This window comes from Podarcis melisellensis (genome assembly GCF_964234715.1).
Source record: "Podarcis melisellensis genome assembly, chromosome: 11".
Lineage (NCBI taxonomy): Eukaryota > Metazoa > Chordata > Lepidosauria > Squamata > Lacertidae > Podarcis > Podarcis melisellensis.
This window is the reverse complement of record NC_138543.1, coordinates 37354033-37375643: the sequence shown is the minus strand read 5'-3', so window position 1 is coordinate 37375643 and position 21611 is coordinate 37354033. Positions and strand designations below refer to the sequence as shown.

General features: G+C 41.3%; 1 protein-coding gene across 1 annotated transcript in view; it reads right to left on the bottom strand.

Annotated features, from left to right (window-relative positions):
* The window catches only part of LOC309379863 (interleukin-6 receptor subunit beta-like), a 64053-nt gene extending 49490 nt beyond the window's left edge, over positions 1 to 14563 (bottom strand). The window contains exon 1 of the mRNA XM_081929371.1: positions 14375 to 14563. The gene's annotated coding sequence lies outside the window, so the exon portion shown is untranslated. The remainder of the gene's footprint in view (positions 1 to 14374) is intronic.
* Positions 14564 to 21611: the final 7048 nt, after the last annotated feature.

The window sequence follows — 21611 nt, the reverse complement described above, 5'->3', positions numbered from 1 at the left end:
GCTTTAAGAACTACACAAGAGTTAGTTAATCACTAAGGACCTTTTCAGAGTAGTACATGTTGGGCCTCTGCTGGAGGGTGGGGGGTGGGAGGGAAAGGCAGTATGTGTGTCATAAGAAGAAGAAGAGGAGTTTGGATTTGATATCCTGCTTTATCACTACCCAAAGGAGTCTCAAAGCGGCTAACCACCTCCTTTCCCTTCCTCCCCCACAACAAACACTCTGTGAGGTGAGTGGGGCTGAGAGACTTCAAAGAAGTGTGACTGGCCCAAGGTCACCCAGCAGCTGCATGTGGAGGAGCGGAGACACGAACCCGGTTCCCCAGATTACGAGACTACCGCTCTTAACCACTACACCACACTGGCTCTCTTCTGCAGGCACCATGTCGGCTCCCCTGATCTAGGGGTTCCTTGCCCATGTAGGCATATTCAAGAAGGGCATTAATTCACTCAAACAACTTGGCTATGTTAGAAGCATGTGTGCTGTGTCAAAATCCTACTTGTAATCTTGTTCCCTTCACACCTAAGATACCTTCATCGTATCCCCTAAAGTACCACCACTTGCATATAACCTTTCTATTGTGCAATCTGTGAGTTGACTTCTTGGTCATTTCACCCATTTTAAATAAAAAGTTCCCCATGTGGTTCAGCACAGCGCTGGTTCCATTTCTGAAGGCATTTGGTCTTTATAAGCCTGTCTTTATATTATTTTTGAAATCTTGAATTGTCTGTATTCTCTCTGGATCTCTTTGCCATTTTCGAATGATCATCCTGTAATTGTCACAGGACAACCATCCAGGATCCCAGATCTGCTTTCTGCACAGAAACTGTTATGTGCTGCAGGTATAAGGATCTCACGGAGGATATTGTATATGGAAATCTTTATGCACTTATGTCCTCCTTAGGCCCCTAAGGTTTCAGAGTGCTAGGAAGCTGAGAAGGACAATAAAAGAACTAGTGATACTCTCCAGGGCAATAGTGGTAAAATATATTTATCCTCAGGTTAAATATGGTTCCTTTGATTGTGCATATTGCTGTCAGCCTTTGGCTTCAGGCAAAATACCAAATCTTGGGGATGATTTTTGCCCTCGGGCAATCTCCCATTGCTCTCATCTATGACAAAGGAACGCCTAGATTTTATGGTATTTTTGATGTTGGCTGTTCCTCAGAATTACAGATTTTTATTTCCCCACTTGTGGTCATGATGGCTTATTTGCATGACTTCATGCAAATAAGGTCTGCAATCCACACTTACTGTTAATCTTTCATACTGAAAGTAGTCGCTGGGATTTCTTTGTTGTGCTACATTAGAATAATGTTGGGTGCGGTGGATTTACTGGGATCTATTTCATGGAAGTTGCACTGCTAAGCTGAACATTAAAATGTGTTTTGTAGTTTCCTTGGCACTTTGCATTTTTATTAAACATTTACCCAGAGGAGTAGCTTCAAATAATTGATTGTCCTAGGTCAGACGTAAACAGTGCAAACCAATGTGGTGAAAAGGAAGCTTATAGAATGAGCAAATTTGCCCTCTACAGAGGCCTCTCATTCCCTGGATCCTTTGAGTTTTATCCATAATGCGTTGGCAGGCAGGGGAAGTGGGGGCTTCATCTGCTTCTTATCTCTGGTCAATGGATCAGATTAGATTCCATGCAAAGATGTTCAGTTATAGTATTTCTTTGGGTGTATGGAGTGTTAGAGGAGGGCTAGTATCTCTGGGATAGTTCATCCACCTTTGGTACCCACCGTGCACTTAGCTCTCACCTATGGCTCCTAGAAGCTGTCATTATGTAACTGTGGTCACACTGTAGGAAACAGCTTCAGCTGGTGGCCAATGGTCTCCCTTGGTGAGTCATGAACTGGTCTATCCCTCACATGCGAAGTCTGGTTCCAGTATATTGAGTGGAAGAGACCAATAGCAGGTCCAACAGTCGAGAAGGTGGTTTCTGCACGTGCTGTTGAACGAAATGAAGGGGATGATAGGGGTTGTCAACCTGGGGACGTAGCCCATCTACAAGAAGAAAAACTTTGATCCTGCTGCTGAGAATTAAGGAACAGGGTGCCTGTGAGCACATGCTGAAGTCAAGAATTTGTGATCAGAATCAGAACCAGGCTCAGAATTCATTTTACATTTTTTTTAAAAAATCCCCCCAAGCTTTCTTTTTCAAGAACCAAATTTAGGAGCATGGTGTGGGTGGGGAGCTTTTTAGCTGTTGATTTTTAATAAGACAGTTGGGAGTCACAAACCCTTGCAAACTACTGTAAACTCCCTAGAGATCTATCAGTGCTCCTGATCACCACTTTAGGGACAAATCAGCACGTGTGGTGGGAGTGTCCAAAAATAGAAAAGTTATGGGAAAATGTATTTGTGGTTCGAGGACCCGACCCCCGTGAAGTAAAATGAAGACACAGGGACACGTGATATAAGGTTAATGGGCTAGAAAAGGCCACAACTTTATTGATTACAGCAATGAAAAGGTATTGGCTTAGGCATTGGATCGCGAAACAAGTGGGTTTATTCACCAGGGGTTCATCACCTGTTGATGCTAATCCAACTATAGGCTCACCCCTGATGTCACCGAGGGTCGTGCCATGGCCTCCCGCCAAGCAGGCTTCGGACAGAATACACAACCGCCAGATTCCTTTAGCAGAATACCCCTAGAGATTGAAGGCATAGGCGATGGCCACACCTAGCACTTCGACACACCACAACACATTATTCCAATGCCTAACCTACCCACCAATACCACCAAAAAGTTGTGACGATTGCTACGAGGTAGGCGAAACAACCAAAAAGCCTAATGCCAAATGGAAAAACTCCTACCAGGCCCCCCGGGCAACCGGGGCGACCAACCTAAGGTCCATAGCAAGGCCAATGACCTAAGCCCTAACTCAAAGGGAGTGGAGGGTGGGTGAATCGCACAGGACGACAAAGAGAAATGAGGCCGGGGAAAGGCTGGCACTGCAGCATAAAGGCTGCTGGACACGCCCCCCATGGCACCTGGTTGGACGGCCACCTGGGGGGCTCCCGCCCACAACCACTCCCCTCTCTTTCAGGGAGGAGAGTCTTTACAGAAATATATTTGATTACAAGGCAGACAGTCCCCATGACCCCAGGACTGGCTTTACTTGTATAGTCACAATACGTTGTGTTATGAGTTCTTTGTTTCTAATTTACATCTATTAACTGCTGCAAGACCAACTACTGCCAGAACATGGAAATCATTACAATTATTAACTATGGACCAATGACATAATACAATTTGGAAAACAGCGTTACTGGAGAAACTGGCACAAAAATTAAACTTAGCAAGAGGCCAAAAGAAACACAACAATTTTTATGCAGTCTGGTGTGACTTTATTGATTACACAAATAATGAGGCATATGGTAGAGCAGTACCCATAGTATAAAACACAGTCTGGCACGAAGTACATATTTTATTTTTCCCCTGTCTCCTCCTCCCTATAAATTCTAATCATTATTGATACAAAATATATTTTATTAATGGCCACCAATCTAAGCATGTCACATTACTATACATTATTTCATATATCTAATAACTGTAATAATTTTGGTTGTATAGACTTTGGCACAACTTTGTTAATATATTCAGAAACATTTGTCTGAGTATTTGCTGTTTTAGTTTTAATTTTATGTAATTGTTGCACGTCATATGCTCTAATGTAGACAAAGAATAGATATCTATGCAGCTATGTTAAACAGTTTAAAGATTAAAATGGGGGGGGGGACTACATTACAAAAGAAAAGGAAAATACTCCTGATCTACCCTTTGCCTGCCCATGGTACGTATATTCACACAACTGTGCAGCTCATCAGCTACAAAACCTGTAAAATGTATCTGTTGTCAAAAGCTAAAAATCTGGCTAAATAACTATTCCCAAATATGGTTACTTCATGACCCATGAAGTTCTCATTCTGCCTTAGCACACTCCAAATCTACCCTTCAATTGCTATCTTTCCACAAGATACCTTGCCACTTGAAACTGAACATTTTTTACTCAGCTTGCAGGTTCCTTTCATGAATTATTTTGGAGAGAGAGGGAAAAACCCCCCACAGTACAGTGCCTAAAGGACATTGATTAGTCTATATATTGTTTTGCTTTTTTATATATATCTAAGAGCTGCTGGCGGCATCTGCAAAACATAGCTAGTTCTGTCCAACTTACCTCCACTCTTGGGCAAGCTACAGTAATTAACTCTAATCCTAGCAAATAAAAATTAATCAAAGTAGTGGTATCCTTGATGTCGTGATCGTGCTAAACCTATCCCAACAATAGAATAAAAGGTGCTCTCTATATTGCTATAGAAAGTTAACAAGAAATTCATTTGAAACAGGAATTTCCTACTGGTGAGGATGCTCTCATTATAATTTTCTAATTAAATCAGGTTTTTATAAAGGTTAACCGTGACATTTTAAATAGCTTGAGCCCACATTGATATTTCGAGGGCATCCTTTAGCTCAGCCACTTCTGATTGAGAAGGATGTTCTTCCAATTAAGGGATCTCTTGTTGAGAGCTTCTAGTAAATGGCATCAATTTCAGAGTGGTGTGGCCTGGAATATAGTAGCACTGTATTTCACTGCTACCGAATCATGGCAGAAATAATTTGAAACCCCTCTTTATAAAAAATTAATTTAAAAACAATCTTAATCCTACTATGAAATTTATCAAAATGAACGTTTATTCTAGGGATCTCGGAGTTTAAGATCATGCAGAGTGAGTCCATGCTATGCTGTGGATAGAGGTGCCAACATCGGCAGCAGAATAAGCTGAAAGTCAACTAGATGTATTTGGGAAGCATATATAAGCAGACCAGTTCCTATTCACCGCATTTGTCAAAATAGCTAGTCAACGCACTATGCGCTTGCATTGTAGATCAGTTTATATTACTGTGTAAATCTTAATTTCTTCCTTTTCAGAAAGTCATTGTTATTACAACGACAGAAATATTTAGAGAAAGAAAAATAGCACCAGTTTGGAAAATGAAACTACTTTGTCTGCAATCCTATACTCAGTTGCCTGGGAAACACAATGGGAATTTACTTTGGGGTATACATATGTAAGACTGAGCCATAAATGCAGTCGCTAAAATTGCCACATTTTCAAGGACTGCTCTGATTGTGGCATATATATATATATATATATATATATATTCCATTTGTTTACCGTGTGCCCAGGACTGGCTAGGGCCCAAGAATGCCACCATTATAAACACTACCGTGACTCTGTTTAAGTATAAGTGCATTTCAAATATGCAAATATATAGACTAGGTCCAGGCCCATCAGATGATATAGCAGCAGACTGAGCACTGACCAAGTGGCAATTCTAAAAGTAATTCAGAGTACAGGTGGCGGGAATGAAAAAAACAAAACAAATGGGGGGAGGACAAATCATATACATGCGTGTGCATTCTGAAGATAGTTTTATTCTGCATTCAATAAATAGTTAGGAATAAACCAGGCAGTCCCTGGTAATATCATGGAGATGAGTTCCGGGAGATGGAGGATAACTGGGAGAGAGGAGCAGAGGTGGGAACGCCCCTCCCCTCCAATGTCTATGTTACAATTTGCAGGCAGCTCCTGCTGGACTCAAGCTTGCAAGCAGCATGCACTACCTTCTTAATAGTTTTTTATTTATTAACAACACTCTTGCCCACCTGGAGATGCAAGCTGCCCACCTACAAGGAACCAAGAAAACCTGGAGACTTCAGGTCAGAACTGGAAGTCTGGCAACTCTACTCTTGTCAGAGCAGTTGCACATTTTAGCAAGTTGCTTATGGAAGGCAGCAGGACAATGTGTAGATCATAACAACTGATACCATATGTGGAGGTTGCTTCACTGTGAAAAACAGATCAGATTCTGGGCAGTTGGTGTGCAGAGCACCTACCTAGACAATAAAAAAACCCTCTCACATCAACAGTTATGCAATATACAGTCGCATTTTGAAAGGGTACCTGCCAAGCCTCCTTTTTATTCTTGCATATAAAGTATTAAAACAGAAATAATGAGTAGAAGAACAAGTTCAGGGACATCATACATGTGCTTTCAATTTATTCCAGATTGCCTGAATCATCTTGATCAGATGGCAAGCTATTAATAGGTAATTAGGGTGATGGCTTGTTGCACAGCATAGGAGGGCAACACTTGCACAGTGCGCTGGGAGGGCATAGCACATGCCTCTTCAAATAATGGCTGGCAAAGGAATACATTGGTAACAAGACCGCAGCATCAGTTCTTTTTCCATCAGACTGGTGTCTTCAAACTAATTGTAGCAAAACTTCGGGCACAACAATCCTTTGCTCTTATCTTCCTTTGAAGATTAACAGTGGGATCGGGTGTGTGCATTTATTAAAGTTTTCATTCAATCTATGGATGAAGCTTTGGCTTAATACTGGCTGAATAAGAGGTGCTTTTCTGGTGAAAGCAATGTTTCTCAAACTTTTTGAACATTGCTGTTATTTCATATATTAATTATTTGTTGGGTCTCTGGACCGTAATAAAGATTGATGATTTCATATATTAATTTGCAAAACTGACTGTATTGCCAACATGAAGAAACATATCATGGTGATGAACAGCATAAAATCAATAAGACAATTGCAACTCTCTCTCCCTCTTCCTCTTCCTCTATATGATTGTGTATGGAGCACATTGCACACAGTTTGTTTGTATCCTGAGAGTATGGAGCATAATGCACATACTTTGCTGGTGTCCTGCCGTTTCCTGACAGCAATTTGCTTTGCCAAAGGCTAGATACAGACGGAAGCATTTTGAGCATCTGCACCAACCCACCCTCCAAGGCTCCATCCCCTTCCATGAGAACTGCCTCCACTTCTTCACTTGACTACCCAGCTGGTGTGTTTCTGAACCATTGTACCAGTGAGACATTTAGTTTCATTGGATTCTAGCTCTATCAGCTCTGGTGCAGGAAACTCCTGCCCATAATTTAGTAACTCCCTGGTCACCAATATCAGAATCAGGAAAACAGTTTGATTCCCTAGCTGGAGACACTGCAGCCCCTGACTTGGTGTTTTGGTCACTGCTGGATTTTGGGTTCATAACACCTGATGCATATAAGAATCCAAGCCCCCTTTGAGAGGCCTGGTGACTGAAGTCTATTTGAAACCCCCCTTCCTTCTCACAGCACCCTGTATCAATGTATTATTTTTCTCACTTGGAAAAGAATTTTGATATGGTGCTTCCATATGTGAAGCTAGGGACTGGTGCCTCCCTAGAAACAAAGACCCAGGGTTATCTAACTTTTCTTTAGAGGCAACAGTGGTTGCAGCAACAAACTTTACCTGGTTCTGAGAGAAACTGCATGTTAATCTCAGGATCCCCTTTTCTGTGGAACTTCCATTGGGGGCCACTCCAGAATTTGTTAAACTAAGGGTTAAAGGATTTCAGGAAGCAAGGCTGGGAGACCATTACCAGGGACCTTGAAGAGTCACTGCTAGTGATCCGATTATGGATCCCTGAATGAGATGGATCAATAGTTTGAGTCAATGTGCAGCAGTTCTTTTTTTTTCTTACTCAGCCTACCAGACTGCTATGTTTAAAGTACAAAGTTGCAGTGACCCACAGTTCACATAAGTATTTTAAATTATTGACATTTACAACAACGGCCTTTGGTTTATGCTGCCTGTTTTAGTGGAGTGGATGGTGAAAGCAGTTCTGAAGAAGTGACACATCAGCACATCAGCTTAGCCCTATTAAGGCTAGCAGACTTTTCCATGGAATTGGAAACACGTAAACTCAGCAAAGCTGTAGAGTCCAGTTTGTCACCACACCCTTCTGTTTCTGTAGCTGTACTAAATTTTGCTCTCTCAATTTTTGCAGGATATTTTAAAGCTTGCAGGTCAAATGAAGCTGTACTAGAAATGGACTGGCCACCCTCTTCTAAAGTGAGGGAGGAGCGATCCAGTATTAGAAATAGAGGGCAGAAACCATTCTTATAAAAAACTGCAGCCAGCCCTTTTAAAAAGTGTTCTTGTCCAGGATTCCAGCTAGCATGGAACAGAGCTGTTCATACTCCTTGGAGGAAGGGGAAAAGGAGTTGTGGGTGGGCTGGTGGTGCTCATCTGACTTCCTGATAGCTGAGTCACTGCTGCTCACCAGGAATGGGAGGGCTGAAGTGGCAGGGAGGTCAGCAAGGTGCAAATATACCAGCAGGAATGTTGGCTTGACTCCAGAATTGCATTTGCACTGCACTGACCTCCCCACTCCCTCATTCCTCCCCCTCCTGGTGAGCATCAGATTCTCACCCCCACACTCAGTTTTAGCAAGGGTTTCAATGGAAAACCCTTCCTAAACCTGAAAGGGTTCCCACTGCCCATCATCTGACCCTGATGTGTAGTCTTCCTACAGCAAAGGAAATTCACTGGATGAGGTCCAAGAAGCTAAGATGGAATCCTGACAAGTTGGTAGCCTTGTGGTTGGGCAGTCCAGGAATTGGATAATTTGCCTGTTCTAGATGGGAATGTACCACCACCTGAAGGAACATATACATAGTATGGGAGTGCTCCTCAGTCTAAAATTGCCGCCGAAGGTCCAGGTGGCAGGAGTGCCTTTTACCAGCTTCAGCTGGTATGCCAGCTGCAGCCTTTCCGGGATAGGGGTCGATTGGGCACAGTGACTCGTGTTGGTAGCCTGAAGACTGAATCACTGTAATGCTGTCTATGTGGGGTTGCACTTATGTTTGGTCAGAGACAACATCTTGTGCAGAATGCAATGGCTAGGTAGCTGAGTGGAGCTATCAGCTATGAGCATATTGCACTACTTCTAAGCTACACTGGCTACCAATTTGCTACTGGGCCAAGTTTAAGATTTTGTTCATTACTTGTAAAGCTCTAAACCAGTGATGGTTCCCCACCAGTACCTGAGCCTATTTAGCACACCTTCAAAAGAGCTCATTATCAGTGCTCATTGACTGATTGGCACTCAAGAGTGAAATCTTTGAAATCATCATCTGGTGTCATAATGACACTAAGTGATTGGCGGCCCCACCCACTTGCCAAAGTTTTCTAAACATGGGAAGTAGCAGTTCCCCTATATTTTGCACTACTCAGAATCCATCTTATGCCACCCATATATACTCTGTAAATTGTCAATTATGTTTCTGCAGCCAGGGAGAATTGGAGAATATTGTTCATCATGTACCATGTTACTTCTTGTACAATTTTCCTAGGTATAGCTCTCTCAGAGGAATTGTTCACAGAAGTTCCTTATTGAATAGTAGGGAGAAAAATTATTTGCTTGTGGATGGAGATAATCACTGCATACAAGGTTTCTAGGTTTGCCTTAGCAGCCCAACGGATTGGACAAAATGTCATTTTACAAGATGAGGTCCTTCCAAAGTGCTGGGGACCTGCTATACTAAAATGCATCTCAGTACCATTAGTATTTTTTGTGATGGTGACCAATATTTTTATCCAATAAATTTAACTGGTTATGTCATCCACTCACTGTTCCTTATTTTAGAACAATTTCAGAATTTGATGACCCAGGGAAGCAGAGACCATTAATATATGCTCTACTTTAAAGAGGACTCTTTTTGAAGGAATTTATTTGAAGCCAAGGGTTTGTTTTGTTTTTTGCCTAGTCCAAGTAAAATTTAAAAACACAAGCCCTAAGAGGAGCCTTGAAGTTGTTCATCAACAGTTAGCGCCTGGACAGCAGACAGAGCAGACACACAGGTTTGGCATTTCCTTCTATGCTGAGATGGATTATATTTTGCTTTAAAGTATAACAATTTATATATTCCTTTTGGCGATGTTTAAGTGACCCCTCTCTCTCTCTCTCTCTCTCTCTCTCTCTCTCTCTCTCTCTCTCTCTCTCACACACACACACACACACACACACACAGTCTTTCAAAACTTTTCCCCTTGAATAGCTGTTTAGACCCCATAATTTGGTGTGGCTATAGAAAGGTTGGGATTTTTTAGATGCTGTTTAAGCTGCATGTTAAAAGGAACGTTTTGATACCTATAGTTGCATTAAAATTGTATTTTAGAGGAAAGAGGGGCACAGAATTGCTTTGGCAGAGAAAAAAATGAGAGAGACAGAGACAGAGAGGGGAAGTATGCCCAAAGAGTCTGGATGAGCCTAAGAATGAAGAAATTGCTGCTGGAAACTGTGACCTGCTTGTTAGCTGGCTCCGAAGGCACTGGAGCCTGCAGCTGTCTCTGTTCTGGTGCTATCGGAATATCTCCTGTAGCTGACAACATTGCTACAGATGACTTCCATGGATAAGGCGAGATAAATGAGACGCACTAAAAGGCCTGAAGAAAATTGAATAAAATCATAGGCAGTATGTTCTAATAAAGGATTTCAGTGAAGCCTGTTTCCTGCAAAAGATATAATGAATCTGTTAGGACAAGAATAAGACTACAATGTATGGCAGCATCTGAATATTATTTAGATTTCTTTTCCCTTACACTTAATGAAATGATGAAGCAGCGAGTGACACCATGCATGTCAATAGGGTGTCATATTTTAGTGGGAGCTAATGGCAATTTATTAGTGGTTAATGCACTTTGTCAGTTTTGGATAAGATCAAGGTCATATATTCCCATTTATATTCCCAACTTTCTGAGTGTCCCAACCATGTTATTCCCTCACCTGCTGCCGCCATAGAAGTAGGTCCTATTGATTTTAAATGGGAAAGTAAGGGCCAGTTCTACATCCGGAATAAACCAGTTGCAAACCCTTCTGTAGACTCTACTGATTACTTTCAAATATATCTCTATGTAAAAAAGTTCATGTTCATACAAACAATCATGTCAGATTCAGCCTAGTCTTCTCGACATAAAATTTTAAATGCGCAAGAATCCCCCAGACTCTACCCAAATTCTAACATATAACCTCCATCCTTGCTACAGCTCAGGAAAAACTTCGCAGGCGAATTCTCCTGTGGTAGACCATGTATATTCATGTGGTTTCATGATATGAGATGATTGTTTAATGTTTCTGTTTTGGTTTTGATATATTTTATAAGGTTAGTTGCCTGGTGAAAAGTGGGGTAAGCAAAATTGTAAGTAGTTTTTTTGGGGGGGCAGTCTCTGGGCTGCCTTGGCAACTGTTGCCAAGGGAATTGCAATGATGGGATAGTGGCAGTTGGGGCAGTTTGGCCTGGGAGGGAGGAAGGGAGAGAAGAAAGTACAGTCATACCTCGGGTTAAAGCATACCTTCAGGTTGAGCGTTATCAGGTTATGCTCCAATGCGACCCGGAAGTAACGGAACGCGTTACTTCTGGGATTCGCCGCTCACGCATGCATAGACGTGCAAAATGACGTCATGCACGGAAGCGGTGAAATACTCAGGATGCGAACAGGGCTCTGGAATGGATCCCGTTCGCATCCAGAGGTACCACTGTATGGTGGTCTATTGAGAAAGAAAAAAAGCACTGTGGGAAATTTGTGAAGTATATCTGGTATGGCGAGGTCGCAATCAAATTCTGAGAGTGGCTGTGGCAGATAGAGACTGTGAACAAAACAGGGGTGGGAGATCCAGCAGCCTGCAACATGTGAGATGCACTCTATAAGAACACCCAAGCCCACACCATAGCATCATCATCAGGTACTCTCCTGAGGTAGAGTAGGTTCATCCAACCAGAAAGAATGCAGCCTTGCAAATATGCTGGGGGGGGGGGAATCCTTCCCTCATTTATAATAACGTGTTCGTCTACGCTTCCAGTCTCCCTTTACAGAGTGCAGACTTGGAGCACAGCCTCACACCAGTCACACTGGTTCCAACTGGGCCTAAGCTAGTAGGCTTTGTTTCAGCTTCAACTGTTTATCTGTTAAGAGTGTAAGCGATTTCTTGGGTGGCGGTATCAGGCCTTGGGCGGAATCCTTCAGTCCATCTTCCTCTTTGCGGCGGCGATACCAGGGTTCCTCGTTAAAGGGGTTTCTGAAGGGAGGCTTTGACCGTACGCCGAAAGGTCGTCATTGCTCTCCCCTGCGGCGCCGGCGTTACAGGGGCAGCTATCTCTGCTTGAACATATGTTCTCCAGAGCCAGCCCATCCCCCCCCCACACACTGGATAACCCTGAAGCTCCCTAGGTCCCCAGCTGGGGACTGGGGAGGGAGAACGGCCAATGCCTGAGCCAAGGTCTACCCACATTTGAAATTTAATAAAGTTGTGGCCAATTTAATCCCATAGCACGTTGTATTGAGTCGTTATTCCACATGACGGGGGGGACCGCTCGGGATCTGGGGACTCCGCCTGTCCACGCAATAGGATGGTTTCTTGTGCTTGCTGTTAAACACTGTATTGAATTTGTTTTATATACAATGCTAGAGCTAAATTATAAGAAGCTCCCAAATTATATACTAGCTTCCAAAACATGTCATTATGCTGTTATTTCTATTTTGCCCTTCACAGGGTATGTCATATCTTTCTTGAATATCATGGACATAGGACTGGGATTTTTCCTGTAGTGGGTAGGTTGCCAAATCTAATTTTATGATACTTTCCATGCTAGTTCATCTACGCCCTTCTTAACGTGTTTCCATTCTTGAGGGGGATGATTAATTCTTGTTTATCTTTGTCGTCCAATTTCTCTGTGTCCTCACTGAAGATGCCAATCATAGTGGCTTCCCAGTGCTGAAAGATCTCTGAATTCTGGGAGGTTCTACAACTAGATTAGTATACTTTTTGAGTGCTTGTTTAAGTACTGAATGCAGAAAATTCATCAAGATTTGAGCCATTTCCATGTGAATCTCTATGAAAATATATTTATGCAGTCTGAGCTGCATTTACAACAACTGAACTCCCCCTGAATTCTCTTCTGGATGCAACTCCTGGTAATATTTATATATTTTTCAAAAAAAATATAAACTGCACCTTGATTCAAAATTTATTTTAGAATGGTACCCATAAAACATTTAAAATTTACAACACAATAGTGAAACATAAAGCAGTAAACAGCACTATAATGAATGGAGATATAGAAACTATTTGGCCCCTTTCCACCCTGGTCTGTGTGAGCTATACCACTTCACTTTGCCCCAGCCCTTTTTAAGAATTGCTCCATAAGGCAAAGAAGAAGCCTGATACTTTTTTTTCTAGTAGTAGTAGACATGAGGGCATTGTTATCCCACCTCCTTTCCTCCACCAAAAAATAGTGGTGGAGTGAGATCTGAAAACTTAGATGGCATACTCTATTATAATATACATTTAAAGTGTAATTCATGCTACTGAGGTCACATGTTATTGCTGCTCCTGGCTATCACCAAACTAACTTAAAATGGTATCTGAACTTGCTGGCTGGGGGCAGGGTGGAATGCACATCAGAAGCTGCTCTTTGGCTGCTGATTCTACCATCTATTTTGAATGGCCATTTAATTACAAGGGAAGTTTTGTAAAGTGGTACCTCGATTTTCGAACTTTATCCATTCCAAAAGAGCATTCGAGTTCTGAAGCATTCAAAAACCGAAAATGCGACAGCCGACAGCTAGGCCTTAGGATCTTGCACTCAGTGGAAGCCGCGTGTCATGTTTGACTTCCGAGGTGTGTTCGAAAACCAAAACGTTTTCAGTGCCTTGGTTTATGAACTTAATCCGTTCTGGAAGTCTGTTCTTAAACCAAAGCATTCTTAAACCAAGGTGTGCTTTACCATAGCAACAGGGGACTCAATTTACAAATGGAACACACTCAACAGGAAGTGAAACATGTTCTTATTCCAAGGCAAAGTTCACAAGTGAAAACACCTACTTCTGGTTTACAGCGTTCTTAATCTAAGTTGTTCATAAACTAAGCTGTTCTTAAACCAAGGTACCACTGTACTTCCGGGTTTGTGGCGTTCGTAAACTGAAATGTTCGTCAATGGAAATGTTTGAAAACTGAGGTACCACTGTATTTATTCTGCTATCCTTTTTTGACTTATTTATTCATTTTTATTTGTTTATTAAATTTGTATGCTGTATTCTATCCAAAGATCACAGGGCAGTTCACAACAGCAACAACAAAAAATACAAAAAAATACAAAAATTATATCCTGCTTTTCCTTTCAAATTCAGCCAGAGCAGCAGCATTATGGTTTGTATCAACTTTTCTAATTACATTTCTAATATTATAGTTAGTATTGTTTTATCCAGTTTGGTGAAACACAGTGAGGTTTGAGCCTTTCAGGGAGTTACTTCATGACGATTTCAGAGCAATGTGATACTGATCACTGAGATCCAATTCCTTAAAGGCCTTACTGAAGTAAATCCATCCAGGTAACTTGAATATATTAGATTGCTACTAGCCTGCTATTTCTGCCAATAGTTCTTGGAAATATCACTTCTCAGTGAGATCACCTTCCCTTCCTTTCAATTTTCTGTCTCCCCCCCACCCTTTCTTTTGCTTACCTTACGACTCCCTCCCCTTCCTCAGTCCTTGTTCCTTTTCACCTCTTCCATTTGTACGTGAAAGCAATTGTGTCTGTCCTTCAGCTGCGAAATTCATTCTAAAAGAGACAAGACTGCAGCTCAAGCGTGCAGCGACCCTTACCTTGGCCTCTGTGGTTGCTCAGGAATGCTTTCCCATAATATAACGGCATTTTCTCATCTTCTGTTTGAGGAGCTATGCAAATACTGCAGCTGTGCCAGCAGCCAGATCAATCACAGATTAATCATGGATAGGCCACTTTGACCTCCAGCAGAATTTATCTGAATATGTAAACACATAACACAGCCGTTACTAATAGGATGCTAAATCAAGTTTCAGTCACTCATCATCATTTGTATAATGTTTCTTGAGAGTCAGATGAGCAATTCCTTTCTTCATTAAAATAAAAATAAAAATCAGAAGTGCACATGAAATTGAGGAGGCTTATTATGAGGAAACACTGAAGCAGGAAGTCCAATTAAGTGACAGTTCCTCTTTCAGGAGAAATTTGTGATGGGACATGGGAGGAGCTGCAATTTCCCCTCCTTGGTAGGTGAGTTGACCATTTATCAGAGGCCCACTAGCTTCCCTGTCTAGGAAATATATTACACACTGCCCTTTTCAAGTTATCCTGGATGTGTGGAAATAGGATCATGATGACTGTAGGAATAAAAAGAAATATAGAGACGCTGTGCTTATGTATTGCATTCATATCCCACCTTTCTTCCAAAATCTCCAGACAATGTACGGTACATAGTCCCTGTCGCATTTATTCTTACACCACCCTATGAGCTAGGTTAGGCTAACAGCTAGTGATTGGCTCACAGCCACCTTGTGAGTTTATTCATGAGTGGAAATCTGGGTTCTAGTCTCTCACTCTAACCACCACACCATACTGGCTACCACACTTTATGTATAACCATCTCTATGCAGGGTTGACTTAGGGCATTTAGGCAGCAAGCCTAATCTCGCTTACCTGGCAGTAAGCCCCACTGTATTCAGCAGGACTTACTTTTACATTGACGTGGTTAGGATGGCAGCCTTTGTCGTCCAAGCACCTGCATTTAGGGATGTCAGTTTTGGATTCTGTAAGTTTCTCATTTTCCCAATCTTAAGTTCAGTTCTCCACATTTCAACATAAGGTTGCAAATTCTTTCTTAAAAGTCCTCATGAAAATTCTCCACCAATTTACTGCTAATTTCTCCTAAGATATGGTTTTACAAGTAATTTCCCTTAATATAATACATTTTTGTATATTATTTTCACCAATATAGTGCATTTTTGTATGTTATTTTCATGAATATAACACATATACCCTAGTATATGCATTTTTGGACACAAGACTGGAGAACTGCATTGCAAAATTCAAAGAAGTGCATATTTCAAAGGATTGCTGCTTTTCTGCTCCCATATTGTTTGGAAAGTACAAATTTGGGAAATTTGTCTTAAAATGTGATGTGTATTGATTTTCTCTCTCATCCTTAGCTGAATTGTATGGGGCACCTCCAGACTGTCAATATTTTGCAGGAGGGATTCAAGTGCATACTGATATATTTAGGATTAAAGCGTTCTGTTGCCTTAGTGCAACAAATACACACATTTTTTTGCAGTTAGGAAAGTGATGAGGAAAGGCCCTGAAAAATGTGGAATGAATGAAGATTAATGGAAAGTTGTATAAACATCCCACAAGCTTCTTGTCATATAACCTTCCCACAAACAAATCTGAACAAACACTTCCTAAAGCGTTTTTGACCAGATTTGTTCAAACCTTTGTGTAAGATTTGTGCATACAAATCATGATGAATGTTCAATAAATATGTTGTCTGAAAGAGCCTGAGATCTGACAGGTGCTCCCTAGGATTGTTCGGAATGTCTTTGAAGATGCTGGCACACAATTTTTCACTCCTTCTGTCCCAGGAGACCACTTGGATTGCTTCTATAGTTGGGTCAGCTCTAGCCACATGGTATGTTTATAGAAATCAAAGCCTTGATGCCAAAGGGTAGTGAATAATAGAATTCTTAATCTTATCCCCATTTTCTCAATCTGGTTTCCCCCAAGCAGATGAAGCCTTGCGGGAGATTTATTTTGAATAAATTTGCATTTTAAGTTTGGGACAAAGGCTTATGATACATTGTTTGTCTTATTTGCTGGCATAGACACCTATGGATTTGTTCTGCTCATGGTATGATGTGCTGTCATTCTGACATGTTCCAGCCTCCCAATAGGTAAAGAGTTGCAGCCCATCAAGTCGGAGGAATAGTGAAAAATAATTCAAAGACTAGTGTTGCAGTTTCTTGCATCTGCTTCAGAAACCAGTCAATTATACCTTTACTCTGTAGTTCACGTTTCATTCCTCCCCCAAGGGAGACTGGATGTTTGGGCATTTCTATCCCCCCTGCCTCTTTGGCAAAACATAATTTGCTGGGGCTTGCAGCCATGAACTCTGATAGTAACCTATGTAATAAAGAGTCCATTGTACTTAGAGCTGAGTCAGGTTATCATCAACAGTGTATCTCAATTGATACGTAGCCCTTGATGAAGATGGAGCAGTCTGCTCTGTACTGTTATTAGTGCCACTAGTAACGTGGGTGATAGGTCTACATCTCTCCTCAGCATTTACAAGGGAAACAGAGTGCTATGCCCTTCACTTGTGACTGTGAGGACGATGAAACTTGAAATGGCATTTAGAATACAGCCATGAAGGGTTAGATGTCTGTACTAAGAAATTAATTTGAGTTTATCTTTTCTAGACAGGTGAAAAATGAATACATGTTCATCCACCTTGATTAAAACAACTCTCTCCTTTTCTTTTTTAAACTGAAGAATGCTCGTGCCTGTATATTCTTTTGTAGTTGGTGGTAAAACAGAGGTGCTGAACCGAGAGCAAATACTGCAAAAGTCAATTGTTGTGATCTGAATCTTTAATCATAGATGTCAAAGATATAACAGATTAACTAGAGTATAACATTCCAGAATGAGGTTGTAAGTGAGAAGCAATATTATAATACAAAAATTCGCATGTAGTCATTTATTCTGTAACACCTTGATTATTTATCAAGGATAAAGGCAGCAACTTAACATGATGCACCAATTATAAAAAGGAATTGTTTAATGACATCTACAGAATCGCAGAATAGAATGAGCCAGTAATTATAATGCACTGCTGTTTTCAGTAAACCTGAAGTCACCCTAGTGAAAGGTACTTAAGAAAATGGAGGATATCCCCAGATGGAGGCTTTTGGAGCTTTCTGATTTTTGTGTGGACATGCTCCAGAATTATGCTTTCTTTCAGTTTCATTTCCAATTATAAACGACTACTGCAATATATAATATATGAACATGAATGGCTTTAGTAGGATACTGTATACAAATGAGTTGCCTCTAGTCTTGGTCCATGTCAGTAGTTGCTAAGACTAGAATCAGGAACCCTTGGTTTTGCATGTAGTTGCCCTGTGTGGTTAGCTACCAGAGCTGCAATTTGGAGCATCTTCCCAGGCAATGAATGTTCACCTTCTCTCTGAGTCTTTCCATTTAGGCTGATCAGCATAACTCTTTCTGACTCCAGCGTGTTGTGAAGCTTTACTCTTACCTACTCATGTTTACCCCATACTTGTGCTTCAGTGTTACAACCCTATCTCATTCCTGTCCAATGTCAATCTGCCCATTCCTATACTGCAAAGTGATATTGTAAACTCTGGCTACACTCCCATCTAGTGGTGGTGACTGTCTGAGGGCTGCATTCTATCATGGGGAACTTTCTAGGGGCCATGTGACAATGATGGGGGAGGGACTAGATACAACAGTGAATGGAAGCAGAGGAAAAAACGAGTAGAACAATGAATGCAATTCTTGCCTGAGGCTATATCTCAGCCACACAAAAGTCAGAAATTTCTATACAGCAACACAAACACTCTGTCCTCCATCCGAGCAAGCAGTAGGCATTATTATAGTTCAAGGACACACTGGAGATGGGGAAGTAGCATCTGCCTTGAAGGAGGTGGCAATGCACCTGCTCCTTAAGAAAAGCGGTCCCTGACAACTATCACTCAATGGCAAAATCCCCTTTTGGACAAGGTGGAAGGTCTGCAGTTTGTGGGTGCTCCTAAATTCAACACTGTCACCAGAGGTTCAGGTGTCCTCAGCAGCTAGGAATGCCTTTCTTCAGCTCCAGCTGGTTCACCAACTATGGCCCCTGTTGGACACAGCTGACTTGGTCACTGCTCTGATAACTTTCAGATTGGGTTGTTGTGGGCTACCCTTGAAAATGTCTCAGAAACATCAATTGATCCAAAATGCATCAGCCAGATTACTGGTTGGTATTCCTTTCAGATCTGATATCACTCCCATTTTAGAACAGCTAAATTGGCTTCCAGTTCATTTCTGGGCCCAGTTGAGGTGCTTATTGGACGCGGGTGGCGCTGTGGGTTAAACCACAGAGCCTAGGACTTGCTGATCAGAAGGTCGGCAGTTCAAATCCCCGTGATGGGATGAGCTCCCATTGCTCGGTTTCTGCTCCTGCCAACCTAGCAGTTCGAAAGCACATCAAAGTGCAAGTAGATAAATAGGTACCGCTCCGGTGGAAAGGTAAATGGCATTTCCATGCATTGCTCTGGTTCACCAAAGGCGGCTTAGTCATGCTGGCCACATGACCCAGTAGCTGTACGCCGGCTCCCTCGGCCAATAAAGCGAGATGAGCGCCGCAACCCCAGAGTCGGTCACGACTGGACCTAATGGCCAGGGGTCCCTTTACCTTTACCTAAGGTGCTTGTATTAGTGTTTAAAGCCCTAAACGACTCAGGCCCCAAGACCACCTCCTTTGTTACTGACCCTCTAAGGTACATAGATCAGTGGAGGGTGCCCACTTGGTTGTCTCTACGTCCTCAGAAGCTTGAAGGGGTGTATATTTAATATTGTGTTTTTAATATTAATGATGTTTTTCAATTGTGGTAACCTTGGGGTGACGGGTAATAAATTCTAATAGTAATAGTAAGAAGAGTAAGAAGCTTGTTTGTACCAGAAATAATCTCTATCAAAATCACATTTTAAAACATCTAGGATTTGGGTTAAAATTTATCACTTTTGTGTTTCTTTTTTCCTCTCTCTGGGGTAGATGTGAGATGGATATTTCAATGAACTGGAGAGTGGACATTTTAACTTATTGTTTTCTCTTTTACCAATCAACACATTTTTAAGTATTTCACAAGTAACTGGTACTCTGGGGAGCTTATTGGAAATGTAACAAAGGCTGGTTAGTTAAAGAATCCCTCTATAGCCACAAAGGAGGATAATTTCTGGGCCTGGGTTGATTTTTAATTTTAAAGTGTTAAAGTGATTGATTACAGATGTAATACATTGGATTAAACCATCTGGCCTGGAACTGAACTAAACAAACCCATCAGCATATGCTGATGGTTTTCATTACAGATACTACCAGAGCTTTCTCCCCTTCAGGCGGTACTCAGGGGTATGCAGTACCGGCACCTCTTTTTGTTGGTGTTAAAAAGTGTGACACTTAGTGTAACAACTTTATGGTGAGTGCTGTCACCTATTTTTCTAGAAAGAATGCACTGGGTACTACTGGCTGTTGTTGTTGTTATTAAAATTTGTATACTGTCCTTAATCTGTAGATCTCAGGGCAGTTCACAACATTAAATAGAAGATGAAAACACAAAATATATAATAAAAACAAGAACAAAACCCCCCACAAACCAATAACCCCACCCCGATTTCTTTCCTTAAAAAGAGGCTATCTCTCTTGTATCCATAGATACTTTGGTATATGATTGATGGTAAAATAGAAATCTGACTAGTGAGTGCCTGCTTTTTCAGCTTTTCCTGTGATATACACGGTGCTTTTTTCTAAAAAAATGTTTAGGGGTACTCTCATTTTGACTCAAGATCATCACCATTTTATAGTTGAAATCGGGGAAAATAAATACAGTAAATTAACAAAAGTACAAAGATTCACAAAACTTCTTTTTTTTCTATGAGTACATCACAGCAAAAATCACCTTGCCATATTTTTACTATGTTCAAAATGAGCATGATAACATGATCTTAGAGAGATGAATGAAGACAGGCTCTTTCTCCTGAAAATATACTCAATAAAAAACAAATTTATCTGGATATCCTTTAATGGTTGTAATTTATGGCCTTTCCTGTTTTATGTCTGCATTTCTTTATTCCATTTAGGAATTGCTCCACATAAACATCCTGAAGTGTTTTGAGAATAAAAACATAAGCGATGAAAAATATATAAAAAATAAGTCCAATACAGATGCAAAATGAGATAAAATTCTTTTTTAAAAGGCTTGTTTATTTCATACAATTTATATACTGCTTGATTGCAAAACCTCTCTCTCTCTCTCTCTCACTCACTCACTCACACACCCACACACCCACACACCTCAAAATGGTTGGTTTTGTGTTTTTTTGGAAAAGGAAGGTCTTCAGCAGGCATTGAAGATAAAATAGAGATAGCGCCTCTCTGATATGTAATGGGAGGATATTCCGAAAGGTTTTCTAAAGACTCAGTTGCCTACATTGTATGGAGTGGACCTCCTGATGAGAAAGCAATTTCAGGAGGCCCTTTCCTTGCAAAGCATAGTGATAGTTGTATAAGGGGTATTCTGGTCCCATGTTGTATAGGGTTTTGTATACCAGCACCAGTACCTTGATCTTAGGCTTGTGCCTAATTGGCAGCCAGTGCAATTCTTTCAGCAGCAGCATAACATGAAGGCAGTATTCTGTCCTGCTAGGGCCAACTCAGGGGCAACTCCACACAGAGCGTATTAATGTAATCTTATATGGAGATTACCAGCACAAGGACAACAGTTTATCAGGTTGTCCTGGCCCAGAAATGGCTCTAGCTGTCTTGCCAGTTGGTAAAAAGTGTTCCTATCCACTGAGGTCATCTTGGCCTTTGTTGACAGAGTTGCTTCCAGGAGTATCCCTGGACTATTAATCTGCTCTTTCGGGGCAACCTAATCCCATCCAAAGCAGGCAATTGACCAATTATCTGGACTTGGGAAATGTTCACATCACCTCTGTCTTGCCAAGATTCAGGCCCTCACCCAGCCCACCACGAAATCCAGGCACAGGTTCAGGGTTTGCGTGGGCTCTCTTGATTCAGATGTTACAGAGAAACAGAGCCGGATGTACTGATGAAACCTTGCACCATATCTAATGACAGCTTCCAACAGCCTCATATAGATGTT